Source organism: Camellia sinensis, chromosome 4 (assembly GCF_055761805.1).
Source record: "Camellia sinensis isolate YWXY chromosome 4, ASM5576180v1, whole genome shotgun sequence".
NCBI classification, from domain to species: Eukaryota; Viridiplantae; Streptophyta; class Magnoliopsida; order Ericales; family Theaceae; genus Camellia; species Camellia sinensis.
In genome coordinates, this window is record NC_138964.1 from 187,011,087 (window position 1) to 187,027,088 (window position 16,002).

The 16,002-nt window shown below is 41.4% G+C and overlaps 1 pseudogene; it reads left to right on the forward strand.

The window, feature by feature from the left end:
- The window catches only part of LOC114315300 (GDSL esterase/lipase 2-like), a 142,760-nt pseudogene that overhangs the window by 14,496 nt on the left and 112,262 nt on the right, over window positions 1-16,002 (forward strand).

The following is a 16,002-nucleotide window of genomic DNA, read 5'->3' on the forward strand; positions in this document are numbered from 1 at the left end:
GAAAAGAAAAAGAAGAAAGAAAAAATGCAAAAAAAGAAAAGAAAAGAAAAGAATATCAAAAAAAAAAGAGAAGAAAAGAATTGAAAAGAGAAAGAAAGAAGAACAAAGCTCGCAAGGTCGAAAACCGGCAACGGGCGCCTTGGCAAAAGTTAGAGCCTAAAAAGGAGAGGTTAAATACCCGAGTGTACCTTAACCCCGAACTACGTGAGGCTTGATTCCCATCTTTGGGATACGTACGCAACTTCATTCCGAAGTCCAGCCATAAAACACTTCAAATTCGACTGTGTCCATGCGATGGTTCTGGTCATCTTTGTCTTCTTTGTATCTGAGAGTCTGGTTGTGCTCGTCGCTCTGAGGACTGACTACAATGCGCTGCGGTGCTATCCAAACAAGGGGCAACTTTCCGTTGCCATTCAAAATGCCGCAGTGTCATTTCAAACAAGGGGCAACTTTCCGTTGCCATGCAGTGTCCTTCAGACAAGGGGCAATTTTCCATTGCTATGGATCCGAGGTTGTGTATCTCAAGAGTAGGTTCCGTGCTCGTTGAGCAGTGGTCGTTTGCAAAAATAGTTTTTGAGAATTTTTACTAAGGTTGACTAATCTTCTCGAAAAGTACTTCATTTTTCAAAACTGGACCATTTCTTGGACCCAAAAAAGGAAAACTCTCAGTGCTCATAGCCTAACTTGCATGATTTTAAATCAGAAAATCGAACGAGCGCGTTAATCTAACTCTCATGTTGGTCAAAACTGTTTTAGTAGAAAGCAAAAACAAAAAATGGTCAAAATGATGAACTAGGGGCACAGTTGAGTCAGGTGTTCTGTCTTTTCCTCTTTGTCAAAATACTTGCCAGAAAGGGCACTCTACTTGTCGGAAAGGGCACCGTATTCGCCAGAAAAGGGCACAACAAAGGGCAGAAAGCTCTCACATCCTCCAAACAACGAGGTATCAAGCAAAGTGCGAAGCACGAACTAGAATGGGGCAAGATATTCCACTTCCTCATCTGGACAGGTCTAACCACGTCCAAACTCCCCGACAGAGCATCATCAACCGATGTTAGCTGCAGATTTGCTACACATCCTGTTGTAGCACAACCCCTCTGAGAGAGGAACTCACTAGCTGCGCGCGGGAAAAGAAGAATCTAGCAGAATGCTAGAGGCACGAGCCCACAGTTTACTGTTCATCCATCAACCACCCAAGGGAGGGATGAAAAATGAGAGAATGAAGAATAGAGAGATGTGCGATGAAAGAAAAAGTAAGAAAAGGGTTTTTTCAGAAAAATAGAGCTTGAGGGCCGAGTGATGTGAGGATCACAGATGAGAGAGGGTGGGGAACAATACCCGGTGAAACAGGCTCCCTGTGCACGTCTGTGTGTCGTGTCTTTTGTTTTGTTTGCCTCGATTCTTGCTTTGAGTCGTTCCGAGCATGTCTCGATGTGTTTAGATTGTTTTATTTTGTTTTTCCTTTGTTGAGTGGCGTTTAGGTTGCATGCCTTTTATTTCTGTGTTGAGTTGTCTTGCTGTGTTCAGTCGTAGGCTCAATACCCGGTCAAAAGCTCATTTATCAATTCAAAATAAAATCGTTTTGCGCTCCGAGTGCCGTGCCGTTCTCCACATCTGTGCAAAACAAGATTCGTTCTTTCATGAAACCACAGGGTTCAACCCAGGTCACGTCAGAACAGTAAAACTAGGACCTATCTAAAGCTATATGAGTTCCAGACTGCAAAGCAAAAGCAAAAGAGGAAAATGTCGGGTATCTGAGTTTGTTTCGACTTCAATAAAGTTCCAGGACTACATTCTGTGTGTACCTCTTCAGGTCTTGCCAATGCTCCGAAGTATGAGTGTGCCTCTACCTCAAGCTCAAGATCAAGTCTGCTTCAAGCCAAGATGGCAATCAGAAGTGCTCTCCTTGAGTACCGTTTCATGCCAAGGACATCTTGGCCGTGTTTGCAATGAGTTCCTACGAGACCAGCTGCGACGGTGGAAACTAGAGTTCGAATGGCTGATGCCTAGAACACAAAGGTTCGGGATTTTCGAGACTAAAATCTGGTTTAAATACCCAGGGGCGTGTCCTCGGCTTGAAATCTGTATGGAAGCCCCATAGGTTGAGACAGCGTATATGCACCTCAATTCTGGATACCGAACCAACCTAGTCTGTCACCCCGTTGGAGAATAGGGAAAGTTGTGAATATGATCAGGAAGAAAAGCAACGTCCAAAGTGTTCTACATGAAGAACCCTTGTCAGTGCTTCAGAGCCTTTGTACTGTAAGTTGAAGGTAAGTGTTCGAAGAGCACAGGGGAAGATTCCCATCGGAGCAGAGCGGTTCACCGCCACTCACCTCATGAAGTGCTTTCTAAAGCGTCGTTACGCTTGTTTATTGCGTTCCTTAAACATCATGCATTGTATTGCATTGTACCTATCAAGTTTCATTCTCATTCATGCACGATATTGTATGTACGGTTCATTCAAAGAAGTTCCGTTTAAGATCATTCATTTAGTGTATCCATCACACTTCACACTTCACTTCATTTCTTTAGTGTATCTATCACACTTTATTCGTTCGCTTAGTGTATCAATCACACTTTATTTATTTAGTGTATCAGTCACGCTCTCTTCACTTAGTGTATCAATCACACTTCTTTCACTATTGTGTATCTATCGCGCACATTCTCATTTGTGTATCTACCATGTGCATATTCACTTTTGTGTATCTATCACATACATTCTCGTTTAGTGTATCGATCACACTTCATTCATTCAATATATCAATCATACTCTGTTCACTAAGTGCATCTATCACACTTCGTGTTCACATTTAGTATATCAATCATACTCTGCTCACATTGTGCATCTATCACACTTTGTGTTCATTTTCAGTATATCAATCATACTCTATTCACTAAGTGCATCTATCACACTTCGTGTTCACATTCAGTATATCAATCATACTCTGCTCACATTGTGCATCTATCACACTTTGTGTTCATTTTCAGTATATCAATCATACTCTGCTCACATTGTGCATCTATCACACTTTGTGTTCATTTTCAGTATATCAATCATACTCTGCTCACATTGTGCATCTATCACACTTTGTGTTCATTTTCAGTATATCAATCATACTCTATTCAGTTCACTAAGTGCATCTATCACATTTCGTGTTCACATTCAGTATATCAATCATACTCTACTCACATTGTGCATCTATTACACTTTGTGTTCATTTTCAGTATATCAATCATACTCTGTTCACTAAGTGCATCTATCACACACATTCACCTTTAGTGTATCCATCACACTCGTTCGCATAGTGCATCTATCACACTTTGCGTTCGCTTTTAGTGTATCAATCACACTCTGTTCACATAGTGCATCTATCACACTTTGTGTATATCCATCATACTTTGCTTCACTTGGTGTATCAATCACACTTTATTCATATAGTGTATTCAGCACACTCTCTTCACTTTTGTGTATCTATCCCACATGCTTGCTAAGATTGCATCATAACTGCATGAAATGTAGTCGTTGCTATGCATTCTTGCTTAAAACTGTTGCATCTATTTGCGAATACTTGCTTCATTACAGCTTGCTGCATTTACACGATCATTGAGTTACCTTCGGCTTCTTGCATTGTCGGTTGCATTTTGCCCCCGCCTGCGGGCATGTTTCTGTTTATCTCGCCTGTTTGTCTAAGTCTTCGGCCTTGTAAAAAATGGGTTGTCTCTAGGCTTTAACATTCACTCCCGTCACTTATGACTTTCGAGTTCTATCAAAGAGGGGCAACTGTAGACACCCCATTTTTGACCGACCTTAAGACTCAGACGTCACCGATTGAGCGCTTGGTGATGATTGTATATCGTGCTCGTCCAGAGGTTTCAGAGTCTCAGCTGCGAGCCTTGCCTTCGGACTTCCGGACTCTTTCACGCTTTGCCTCGGTTTGCGAACCAGGCTTGGTTTTCTCTGTCTCTCTTCCCGAAGGGAGGAAGAGGTCTCGTAGACCATCTCTCAGTGGCCGTAGGCTACGTTTCGCGGTCGTAGGCCATTTTTGCCCGTTGGGAGTCCGGTTTCCGATTTTTCGGAATCGTTGGCCGTGTGCCTCGGTTCGGGACCGCTTAACCATCTCCGTTTGCTCCGGTTTTTGGCATACGTCTCATTTGCTCCCTTTTGAGGGACACTGTGGTCCGAGAGACCGACTTCGTGGTCGAACACCACTCCCGGTGCCTAACAGTCAGTTTTCGGGGCCTCGGGCTGCGCGTTTCGGCCCCCGAACCTTCATTCTGCATCAGTTTTTGTTCATTTTTGGCAGGGACCTCTGTTTCATTGGTAAGAAGGCCGTAGAAGGGTGGGAGGCCAGTAATTGTTCTGTCAGCCAACTTTATCCCTTCATCGCCCTCCGTCGCCTGATTTTCTTCACTTCAAAGCCAATGTTGAACACCCTTGGGCCGTTTTCTTGAACCCTAAATCCCATATTTGTGATGTACACATCTGGGAGGCCACCACTATTTGGTGGCCGGCCATTAATCCTTTCTGAGCCTTTTGAACCCTTCCTGAAAGTGGGTTGTTCTCTCTCCTGATTCACTTTTTCCAGTGTTTAACCACAAGGTTGTGTTGTGCACACACCAGAGGCTCTCTTTTTGTGGTGGCCGGCCACTAATTATACTTGAACCTTTTGACCCTTGGCCGGCCGACCATGGGAAGTAGCCGACCGGCCACCTGCAACTGAGATAGCTGGCCGGCCATGCTCCTGGCACCCTGTTCCTTACAGCTGTGTATCTATTTTCCCCCCAGATTGTGTATCTAGAGGGGTGCATTTTGGGGGAAAACTCGATTGTTTTCCCTCCATTTTTTTCCCCCATTTCCCCCCCTTTTCTTGCCTATATAACCAGCCTCCTAGCTCTGGTTTAGGGGTTGGAAAAATTACCTAAGAGCTTTGCATACATACACCTTCCTCTCCCTCTCTTCCAAGACCAAAATCCTTCAAACCTTACATCATTTTACACTACACCTCATAGCACCACATCCCCATCTTCCATTCCAGCAGCTTGAAGCTGATTTCCAGAGCTAAGGAGCCATCAAACTCAAGCCAAGAGTTGTCAAGGACTTGGTCTTCAAGGGTGAGCCACTTTTTCCCTCTTTTTGAGCTTATTTTGTATGCTTTCTAAGTCATTCTTGCTTGCTGTTTTGGGCTCCGAACCTAACTGAAACTAGGCTTTTTTTGAGCTATCTTTCATGTTTTTTTTAGGGTATTTACCTGTTTGAGGTCTCCTTGTTGCACTTGCTTCATTATCTCCCTTGTATGCCATCTTCTTGTGTAGTATTTTTGGCCTATGTATAAATTGTTTTGAGGCATGTCATAAACTGTAAAGATGATTTTTTTGAGCCATTCTTCAACATTGTTGAAGGGCTCATCACTGTTTGAGGCTTCTATCTTCCACTTTCCTTTATATCCCTTTTTTGGCTCCATTTTTGCATGAGAGGTTAGCCATACCTGTGTTGGTTTTTGGGGTTTGTTGTAAACTGTAAAATATCATATTTTGGGCCCCTCTTCAACTTTGTTGAAGGGTCCTCATCTGTTTGGGGCCATCATCTATGGCTTGCTTCTTTATCTCACATTTAGGGCCATTTTTGCCTGCTAGTTTTGCCCTATTTGTGTTTGCTGTTTGGCCTTGCTTAAAAATGTAAACATGCTTTTTTTGGGGCTTCCTTGAATCTGTCTTCACATGTCATGATCAAACAATGCATGCTTGATGTAGCTACAAGTCATTTCATGTGCTTAAATCTTGCATTTCGGGACCATTTCATGCATCGGGTGCTATATTGTCTTGATTCGGGGCTGTTTTGGGTCATGTTTTGCTGCTGAAACTTGCATGTATGTATTCCATATTCCATGCCTTGCCATATCTTGTTAGAGTGGCATTCGGTGCCTTAGGATCGGTCCTCGGTTTGCGTGCATGCGTGCGCGCATCTCGAGTTGTCTCATTTTCATCTCATGGCCTCCTATGTGAGTGTGGCTGAGGTCCACTTGTGTTGGTGTAAGTCCATGGTGCATTGTGTATGCCATTTCATTTCATAGCATTGCGTATGCTAGGTTGTATGTTAGCGCATTGTGTATGCCATGTTACCTCGTGCTTTGTGTATGCCATTTCATAGTATTATGTCTGTTAGGTTGTATCTTAGTTGCATTTCATGTATATCATGCATATTGCATCGTGCTTGGGATAGGGGTTAACCCGAGCACGGGAAACGAGGTACGTTTCGTACTCCGAGTGACGGAACGTGTCTCAATTCCCTGTTGCCGACACTCCGGATTATCCATGATGGAGTTAAGTCTTGTTGTGTTCATATGTGCATTCATTCTACATTGAGTTGCACAATTCGACCCCTCGGCCATCATGCATCGAGATGCGTGATTGGTGGCACGAGGATCGAGGCATGCATACATCTGTGAAAATACATTGCTATGCCCCTTTCCTGCTCTCTGTTGCAGCAAATCAAGAATTAGCAACCTTCCGGAGCTTGGCGCGCTTTCCAAGAATAATTGTAAAACAGAGGCTAATCGGGGCATCCCAGTGGATTTCCGCGCAAGGCAGCCCAGGCATGCATCATCCATCATCAGAAAAAGAGTCAAGGCAGTCCCTGGCTTGCATGCCAATTTATTATTTTTCTTAGTTAATTTGTAAATTAATTAGGAATTTGTTTATATTTGGACTGTATTATTTGGACTGTATTTGGGATTGTATTATTTGGACTGTACTATTTATTCGGACCCTCTGCGCGAGGGCAATGTTGTAATAAGTGTGCGTGTGTGTGATGCATGTCTTCCAACCCCACGTCTTTCTCCCTTTTATTTACCTACTTATGATGGTTAGATTAGGGCATGTTTAAATTAGCATACAGTATGACAGCATGTTTGCATCATTCATCTGTATTGCATGCACCGGGCTCGGCGCATCATACTAACTGCATTTGTATTTCAATTTCAAAGTTGAATACTTGTTAGCTGTTGCATTTCATATGCCATGTTTAGAATAGCCGAGCCTGCTATAGTTGCATTTTGCATGTGTTGCATTAGGCATTTCTGTATAATTAGGATCATGCATGGATTTCTAATTAGCTTTTGTTTTGGCTTGGAGTACTCGGTAAGTTTTATGCTTTAGCATCCTTGCATGCGTGTGAGTGGCTGCCATGAATAGCATGCTTACCATGAGGCTATTTGCTTATGTGATATAACTGCCTGAATGCCTGTGGGTGAAGGTTGGGTTATTTGAATTGGAACAATTCATCAAATGTGTGTTTTAAGCCCACTAGATAGTGGCAAAATCATCTTTTCTAAAGCCCACCCGAGGGTGGCAAAATCTGCATTTTAAGCCTACTTGCGAGTAGCAAACCATCTTTCAAAAACAAACATGAAATGTTTTGTTCCAATTCAGGCGATCCAGTCTATACTTGTATGCTGTGCGCATCACATAGTAATCTAGGCTAATAACCGGAATAAGAACACACAATGTTTTCAAAAATAGATATCATGGTTAGTAGAGGCCGATCTTTGATCGGGCGAGCGGGGGTGCTCACGAAGTGACCTTCCCCAATCGTACCCAAGTTCCCGAGGCGAGGCAACTTTGGTGATGACGGACACGTGGCCTTAGGCAACGAGTCAGGGTTTCCTAAATTTCCAAAAATAAAATATTTAGGTGGCGACTCTGTATCTGGCAAAGCAGTCCATGTTTGGCACTTCTTTCAAAAATCTGTTTTCTCAAAACGATTTGCCGGATTTGGACTCTTTGGTTCAGACTTAGAACCGTGACAATTTGTAGAGTCTTGAGCTGTGGTGACCCCAATATCGAACAAAACGGGACTCACCCTCCCGGGGCGTTCGGGGACGTCTACAGTATGTAACCTTTTTCAATTTTTTTTTTTTATATATATTTTATTTCAATGATCCTCACAAAATAATCCCTATCCTAATACCAAGGTATAAGAGGTATAGTCTAACATGGTTGTTTTGGGTTGTATATTTCTAGGTGATTGACCTTAAAACACAGGTAGCCAATTTTAAGAAGGTAGAGAAATCATTGACGAAGCAACTAGGTGACAAAGAAGCTAAGAAAATTCTATCAAGAGCCATTTATTTTATCAGCATTGGAAGTAATGATTACTTTACCATTTTTGCAACAAACTCAAGTGTTTTTAAATCATATCCCAGAGAAGAATATGTGGAGATGGTGATTGGCAACTTAACACAAGTAGTCCAAGTAAGTAACAACATCTGATATACAATCATCAAATGCATCTTGCTAAATGATTTTTTTTCCCCAACTAACATAGCAAAGAGTTCCAAAATATACATTCTGCTACATTTTTGTCTTCAATTTTTTTAATTGTTTCACTTTAATCTTTAAAGTATGTAATTTTTTATACTTTAATCCCTGACATTAACACTATTCAAAATCAAATTGGGATAAGAGGTATTTTTGAAGCATCATAGGAAGAAGCCTTGACAGAATCAAAATGACCAATTACACACTGTCTAAAAAAAATATGTATTATGTAGCATTTTAATATGTATTATGTAGCACTTTGGTTCATAAAATATGTTTGTGTGTTCTTTTTCCCTTTCATTTTAGTCTTTAAAGTATGCACTTTCTTGCATGTTCCGTTTTTTGCATTTTGATGTCATGGACTAAAGTTTAACATATTATATACTTTAAGGTTCAAAGTAACAATTAAAAGATTAGGCACTAAAGTGTAACTAAATATTTGTGTATATAATCCTATTTTAAAAAAATTCAAAAGTTCGTCTTTGTTTAGGGATAATTTTTATTTTACTTTTAAATTTGAACAGGAAATATATGAGACAGGAGGGAGGAAATTTGGATTTGTTGACATAGGGCCTTTGGGTTGTGTACCATTTGCAAGAGTAATGCTCAATCAAGAAAATTCTGGTGAATGCCTGGAAGAGTTGACAACAAGAGTAAAGCTACACAATATTGCTTTGTCCAAAGTCCTTCAAAAACTTGAAAGCCAATTAGAAGGATTTTTATATTCAAATTTCGAAAGGATTTTTATATGGTGGGGGCCATCATGCCACACCGAAACTGAAAAAAATTGAAAGCCATATTCCAAAAGCAAAGAGCAGCAGGAATTAAAAAAGGGTCTTCAAAAATGATGAACTTGAAAAGACGGAGGGCGTCGAGAATACAGAGCTCCTGCAGGTCATCTTCTCGTGCAGGTACAACTCTGTCATACCATTCTTCCCATTCAGCTCTCAATGTCAGCCAGCAGCGATGAGGTCGGGTCACCCTCCAATTTCCCCAGTCGAGCCCTCCTTCGTAGAGAAGAAAGTGGTCCTCCAAGCGAGGGTATAAAGCTGGAAGTTGGGTAGGAGCTTCTCGAAAAATGGAACCCAAAACATATTCTTACTTGTTGCTGTGGCGAGGAACAAAGAGGCGTCCGTCTATGGCGCTTGACCCGTCAACTGTTAACTTGGAAATCTCTTCATCAATACATCTTTTCAAAGCCATGGTTGGGCTTATACGATCACCAGCAAGCACTTTCAGAGAAGAAGAATCCATTGGTAGCAAGCAGCAAGGAAGAGGCAAGGAAGAGAGGGTTAACAGAGGAGAAGGGTTTGTGTTTTGAGCGAGCGAGTGATATCAGAGCACGAAATAAAAGGGTTTTAAAATCCTTTGTGTCTGCAAGATATATCGCGTAATTCATTAAGTACTAAAAGTACAAATACGAAGAGCTTCCTTCAATATTAATACTTTTTGAGGGAAAAACACACCCCGATGTTGAGGCCAGCTTCGAAGTACAGTATTTGACTTCGAAACCAGATTTTGGCGCCAAAGGTCAAATAATAAACGGCTTCGAAACTGAGAAGCCGGCTTTGAAGTACATTTCATACCTATGGATGTAAGAATGCTCAAGTATTTGTTTATTTCAACGGGATTAAAGACCTGTTTTAGGTTTCTCAATAAAAGTAATGTCCTTCGACGCAAAACTTGAGATCTCTTAAGGATGGGAATTGGTGTTCGAAACATCAAGACCAATAGTTGGTTTATATATATTTAGAAAAGATTGTCTTTTCAGACTAAAACAGTGCAGCCCTCAAAAGGAGCTTCCATATTTTTGAAAGTATGGACTATTGTTCAAAGCAAAATGGTCAATTTAAAACTGATTGATCATACTAAATCATGACCATATATTGGTTATAATTGAAACAAGTTTTAAGGGGTAAGATTGTTAGATTCGAAGCACGGATTATGAATGAAAAATCAACAAAAACTATCAACTGCATTCCATAAATTGGAAAAGTTCACGTTCGTTTTTGTTAGTGTTTCATTTAAAACAATTAAATCCAGATTCGAATGATAGGATTGTGCAGTTCGAAGCCCTAAATTTGCTTTTAAAGACAAACAGAGACAAGACCAAACAATGCCAAAGAAATAGAAAAGTCTTAGTTGTATTAAAGAAAAAGCAATTACATCGAATGGCCCTTTTTGGATACAAATTCAAGTTCATAAAATTAAGGAATAGAATAAATAACATGATTATGAAATTTGGTCCAACTATGATCAATGAATTTTTGTTCTTTCTTTATTCTATCCTCTATTTCTTCTAGGATTGGCTGCATAAGTTGATGTGCTCTCACTTCATAAAAGAGCTCTTCAGCCTTTATTTCCAATGTTGTTTTTCTCAATTCTTGTTCTAACTCTTCTATATCCAAGTCATCCCAGTACGTAGAGTCTTTATTCTTGAAGTTATCGAATTCTTCGATAAAGTTCTCTGCTTCATATTGGGCATGAATTCGAAAGACGGAGGGTTGGTCCAAAGATTGAGTGGTGGCCACAGAAGTTCGATGCCAGTGAAGAAGCAGCGGAAGTTGGTCCAAAAACATATGAAGTTCTGCTTGGGCGAGGGGGTTGAGGACGTGACCCCGAGTCAGAATATCATAAGCCCATCGAAGGTTCTTGAGAGGAACATCGTCCTGAAGAACATTGAAAGACAAATGAGAGAAGGCCGCAAACAACAATTGGGCTTGCTTCCGCTCAGCTGGAGTAGAGGAAGGTGGAGGCTTGTAAGGAGAAAAGACCTTATCCGCAGAGAGGGCAAGCCTCAGTCTCTTTGTCCAGCAAGGATTTGGTGGAGGAGAAGGTATGGGAGCTTCCATGTCGGGAGAAGGAACAAGGGCAGAAAGAACAAGAGCATTAATATAATCGAGCCAGTCAGAAGAGCAAAGCTTTGCCTTCTGAGCTAAGAATGATGGATCGTACCCTTATGCCTCTTCTGGGCGTCGGGCAGCGTGCACTGTCTTTGTAGGCATGGAGGATGTGTACCATGCTACAAGCAGATTCTCCTCCAAACTGCATCGTCGGTCGATGGGCACGTAAGGATAAACCACCGAGCTTCGCGCATAGGAAGAAAACTCTAAAGGATCAGTGAACTCGGCGAAATGATGGTTAATTCGCTCCCTCAAATCATAGGCCTTAGGTTTCGACCAACTTGCCCAGTCAGAAGCCCCAGAGGAAGAAAAAGCCACATCCCATGCAGAGGGTTGTGAAAAAGAACTTCCCATGTCCATATTTGCGACTTTCTGAATCAAAGGATTGAGAGCAATTCGTTCGTAGTCCAAGGGTGAGTCAGAAGAAGAGCTTCCCATGTCCATATTTGTAAGTTTCTGAATCAACGCATTAAGGGCAATGTGTTCGTAGTCCAAGGGTTGATAATTTGTAAAGACATCCATGACCTGAATATAGAAAGGTGGGTAAAGGCGGCCAATTAATGCATGGAAATTCTTTCAAGAAGGAAACAGCATCATCAGATGACTCTTCATGTGCTCGATCAATGGAGGCGAAAATCGATTCGGCCATAAAAATGTATATATCAGTCTGTTCGAATACTAAGGTGGTAGGGGTATTCAAAAGATTGAAGAAGAGTTTAATGTAGATGATGAAGGACAGTTGCATTTCTGGAAGAATGCAAAGCCCATGCACGTTCTAAGGCGTGGATAAATGACCTTGATCCACTAATATCACCAAGTATTGGGTATATTAGTGCGGGGGGGTAATGTTGGCTACATATTTTGTACAAGCCAATTACAATTCGACGCGTGGCAGAATAAGGGTAATACAGAAAGACTATTCAAGTCTTCGATCCTGATCGTACACGTGGCAGTTAGTATTGGTTATTACGAGATCTGAGTAGTAGTGGATCAACAAAGAGATGTAAGGTGATGTGGCTTCAATGGTTACTCACATTTAAATTCAAATTTAAGAGGGAAGCCTAACTGCAAATAATAGCATAGTGGAGCTAATTATAAGGCAACATGATCAGCGATCATAGAGGAGCAGTTCGACGGTTAGAAATGCAATTCGATGGTCATCCTTGAGAAGTATAAATAGTAGAGAAGGCGCACAAAAACACCCCTAGACTCAGATCCAAAAAACCAGTCTTATTCTATTTATTTTTCTTTTTAGTTTTACATTTCCAGTCTTACATTTCCTGTTCTTTACATTCCTGTACTTTAAATTCTTGCACTGCACTTCGTTCATAGAAGTAGTTTCAAGTAGTAGATTGTTGTTGTAAACCTCTACGAGGCTGAGTTTGGATCATTGTAAGTTTTTCATTTTAATGAAATGTTTCAAATTGTTCTTCATTTAATTGTTATCTTGTTTAATTCTCCTAAATCAAGCTACCAGTAAAAGTCCTCTTCATTGAGGCTGAAAGAACTAAAACACAATCGTCTGATAATTGGTTGGCAATTAATTTTCTGTAAGGACTGATTGATCCTTGCTGGCACGCTCGCAATTACAAAAATAACCTTCGAAAGTCAAAAAGCCAACATATATTTTTGGCACGCCCAGTACGACCAATTGAAATGGCTAGACGTAGGAGACAAGAAGAAAATGAACGCTTGGAAGAAGGCATGAAAGGAGAGGTAGAGATACCTAATCTAGAGGATAATGTGATAACACATCCTGTGGAAGTTCCCATTTTATCAGAACCTATGGTTGAACGGACCAGCACTTCAGAACAAGTACCACATGTTCGTAATATTGGACGAGACCAAGGAATTAGACCATCTACTGTTCCATTTACTCAACCAATAAATCCATGGGGTGGCCTAGTAGATGCCATGGGACAGCAGTTAATGAACACGATGGAAAGGTGGGCAACATCCTTTTTAGATCGAAAGAATAACCACCAACCAACAAACGCAAGACACATGAAGAAAGTTTTAAATGTCCTTCAGCAAAGATTGGCTAGAGATAAACAGCCTATGCGAGTTAATGGGCATTCTAATGGTCAAACTAGTAATCAGAACTATGAAAGATCATCACCTCAGTCTTGGTACGAACCTATTTTGAGGCCTCTAGCAGGTCAAAATGCCTCAGTATTTAACAGCGAAGCCATGCAAATTGGTGGATCTGGCCCAGTACAAGAAAGTGGCATAAGAATGATTCCAAATCCCATGTTCGAAGCCATACCTGGCACGAGGGGGTTCACTAATCCCTTATTCGAATTTATACCCGGGGGGTTGGAAGGTTTTCTTACAAATGGAAGAGACACAACACCTGTTCCAGCACCTTTCGCAGGTCCTTTCGCAGGATAGGCTCAAAGGGGTTACCCACACCCCCAACAGTAACCTGCACCATAGGGGCAACCAGCCCCAAATATACCACCTTATGGACCAAGAAGACCACAGGCACAAGGTTGTCCACCAAATCTTGTGTTTGTCCCTCCAGTAGTGGTTCAGCAGGCACAAAATATGGTCTCTAGGGACCAAATTGCTGACATTGTTAGAGAGATGTGTGGACCAATGGCTCGGGGGGTCCAGACTCCTGTCTACAGGAAACCATACCCAGAATGGGTAGATAGGGTACATAAATACCCAAGAGGGTTCACGATACCAGATTTTGCCCTTTTTTATGGGAATGGAAACCAATCAACAGTGGAGCATATTGCTAGGTTTGCTGCTCAATGCGGTGAATTTACTAATAATGACTATATGAAGTTAAGATTATTCCCAAATTCCTTGACGGGAGGAGCATTTGTGTGGTATATTAACCTTACACCTGGATCTATCCAAACGTGGCAACAAATGGAAGAGGCATTTCATGCCCAATTCTTCCAATCGGAGCCAGAGGTTTCCATGGCAGACTTGGCAAGATTGAGTCAAAGGCCTAATGAGAAGGCTACCTAGTTTATTGCCAGATTTAAAAGGGCTCGAAACAAATGTAGGGTCATCCTACCAGAGCCAGAATTCGTGAGATTGGCTCAAAATGGTTTAGAGTTTAGGCTTCGAAAGAAGTTTGACTCAACTGAGTTCAGAGACTTAGTGGAACTGACTTATAAGGTGTCTAGGTACGAAGCATTACTAGAGAAGGAATAAGATTGAAATAATGCATCGTACAAGACATATTATAGAGATCCTAATTATGAGATTGATGCAGCAGAGATTGTAGGGAAAGAACCTGTGATCTGTGAAGTATTAATTGATAAGGATACAACAATTGACCAGCAGTTTAAAAAGAAAGACCTTCATAGGAAATACTCTTTCGATTTAACTAAGGCAGATGACATTTTTGATCATTTGTTTGCGGCCAACTTCCTTAAGTTACCAAAAGGAGTTAAAATTTCATCTCCAGATGAACTTAAAGGAAAAGTATATTGCAAGTGGCATAATTCTTAGTCTCACTCAACTAAGAACTGTATTATTTTTCGAGACAGGATCCAAGAACAAATTCGGAAAGGAAGTTTGAAATTCCCAACCAAAGTAGAAAAGGCCCTGGGGATCGACAGTAATCTATTTCCAGAAATTAGAGAGGTGGCAGTCAATGTCATAACGCCAGACTTTCGAAGATTGTCCTTGAAAGAATTGGGAGAAGTCAATGTGCAGATGCATGTTGCCAACCAGACAACTATCAAGAAGGACACTAGAAATCTACCAACTATTGGACAAGGTTTCTCACACCAGAGGGAAGACTCTGATGAAGAAGCACTGGATGACGATTCTTTAGAGGCAGCTATAATGCAAAGGATGTGTCCCAGGTGCAGACTGAGCTACAAATGGTTGAAAGGGCTTCCAATTGATGGGAAACAATATTACAAGGATGTGCAGAGACGTCCTAAACCAACCAATGCTTTCAATAACAGGCCATATCCATTTGGTGTTAGGCAGCAGCCATTGATGGTTAAACCAGCAGCCGATAGAATGCATTCCAAAGGCAATAGGCCTTTATATGAGTCCAAGCCACCTAATTATCACAGAATGGAGAGCAGTCATTCTGAGAGGAGACTAGAGAGAGGTTCAGTTTATGGGATCAAAGCCAGAGATTGGCCCCCTAGACCAACCTTACGCAGGACAGAAAGTAGACACCTTCATCAAAGGCCTAAGTTAGGCCCAAAACATGAAGTCAAGACCAAGCAGTGGCCTTCACAGCCACCTTCGAAGATGGATTCGAAGGAAAAAAGAAGCAGTTCAACAGCTGGGTTAGTAGGTTCGTGGGTACCTGGAGTTCCAGACTGGTTTGTGATGCAAAACAAACCTAGGGAAGTGTCTACCCAGAGAGATGTTGTTGGAAACCAAGGTAGGATGGTCAAACCTCCTTTGCTGGCTCCAAACAATTGGGTATTGCTTAAACACCCAAAAACAAAGGAACCAGATATGGTCCCCGTGATTTCTAGATCACAAAGGAGAAAGATTAAGAATAGGTACACTCAGTACCAGAAGGACTTGAAAGAAAGTGGAGAGAGTTCTTCATTGGTCCAGACAGAAGGAAAGAATAATCCAAAGTCAGACCATACTCCAAAACCAACTCTACAAGGCAAAACGGTTTACTGCAGAGAACAGTTGGCCAAAGTTCACTCTAAACTAAAAGCCACAAAGAGGTCTAGTTTAGCAAGATTGGAGAAAGCATTGATGGAGAGTAATAGCAAGACAGAGAAAGAAGTTGGCTTAAGCCAAAAGAAAGAAATGGTTGAGGAGGAAATGTTCGAAG